Raw genomic sequence first — 1,836 nt, forward strand, 5'->3', positions numbered from 1 at the left:
GAGGAGGAGGAAGAGGAAAGAAAGAAAGAAAGAAAGAAAGAAAGAAAGAAAGAAAGAAAGAAAGAAAGAAAGAAGCTTTCTCTATCCTTTTGGCGAAAGACCTCCAAACATGAAAGGGCTGTAGGAACCACACAGCTTATCCAACAACTCTATTTAGTGCATGATTAAATAAGGGGCTAGTCACTTGTTTAGAACCTCTTAGTTGAGAGGAAGAGCTGTGTGTGTTCTTTCTAAATTCAAGTTCTGGTCCTTGCAATCTTCTTAGAGACTCTCAGCTCATTAGCCTCCAGCCAATGCTTTGTCTATGCAAATAGTGAGAGCAACTTAGTTGTCTGTAACTATCTCCAAAGAGCAGGAAGAGAAACATGGTCTGTGGTCAGGATTCAAATGCAGGTCTTTGTATTTTGACTCTGATAGAGTAATAGAAGTTACCAACAGACAAAGGATTGTGGCTAGTTCGAGCTACTGGTCCACTTTGACCATTCTCCAAAGACAGAATTGATATCCTGAGTCGCAGCAGAGGAAGGGCGTAGCAGGTGGATCATGCAATGACAGGAAGGAATTATCAGCGGAGCCACTTCACACCGTCAGAGTTTTGGAACCACAGATGCAGGGCTGGGATCAGGCTTTGGACCACTGCCATGGAGGTCTGGAATTTTGTCAGAGTTCTCACCTGGCCTGTGACCAGACTTCAGCCTGCTCACCTGTCCTTGAGCACTCTTAGCTGGTACCAGGCAAGACCACACTATCTTTGACCTTCCGAAGGAGTGGGTGGGCTTCTCTTAGTGGCGCTTCATCTTGACCCGTGTAGAAAACTTCAGGTGGAGCCCTCTAGAATACCTGAAGCTGTTTTTCTCTGTGGGTAAAAAGGATGAACTTAACCTTCGGCTTGAGACACTTATTTCAGATGAACTAAGAAACAATTAGATTTTGCTGGGAGGTTGTGGTGCACGTCTTTAATCCCAGCACTTGAGGACGAGGCAAGGGGACCTCTGAGTTCAAGGACTGTCTGATCTACAGAGGTAGTTCCCGGACAACCAGGGTTAAACAGAGAAACTCTGCCTCAAAAACAAACAAACAAAAAAATCAGAAGAAAAGAAAGAACTAGGTTTGTAGGTGGTGATGGCTCAAACAAATCCAAGTGGAGAGCTTTGGGGATGAAAGCAAGCAAGCAGTGAATGGGGAAAGTGGAAGTGGGGAGGTGGGCAGAGAAACAGCTCTAAGAGGGAAATGGGGAGCAAAGAAGACAAGGTAGAGAACTGGGCAGAGGTGAGGCACGGAGTGGGCAGGGACAGACAAGGCTACAGGACCTCTCTTAGGAAAGAGTCACAAGCCCTCAGTTCCCACGCCTCAAGCCTCCTGGCAGCTCCCAGCCTCGTAGTGAGTCCGCAGCTCAGCTCGCACCCGCTGCAGCCCCGCACGCAGCGCCTCCACAGCCGCAGTCCCGCGTGGGGTCTCCGCGGGTCCCAAGGCGGCGAGGGGGACGAGAGGTCGGCGGGAAAGGCGAATGCCACTCGGGCACCCGTCGTGGGGAGTGTAAAGTTGGAGGCACGCGGAGTGGGAGTGCGGGCGCCCACGAGATGTGACGGGCCCACGCGGAGCCGAGACCGGATGGATGACCCCGGGCGCAGACCCGGCTGCGGGCCGCTCTCCCTTTCCTGCGGGCTGCGGAGCCACATCCCACGCGCGTTCGCGGCCGTGGTGGCGGCTGCCCAGAGTGCTCGCCCTTTCCTGCCCTCAGCGCCCGCCCTGGGGCGCACACTGGACGGAGAGCTGCCCTGCCCCGCGTCCGCGCTTCCGACCGGCAGGGGGCGCTGAGGGGACAAATTCGAACCG

The sequence above is a fragment of the Alexandromys fortis genome, unplaced genomic scaffold (assembly GCF_014885135.2).
Source record: "Alexandromys fortis isolate MF-2015 unplaced genomic scaffold, M_Fortis_MF-2015_v1.1 scaffold_17, whole genome shotgun sequence".
Classification (NCBI taxonomy): Eukaryota; Metazoa; Chordata; class Mammalia; order Rodentia; family Cricetidae; genus Alexandromys; species Alexandromys fortis.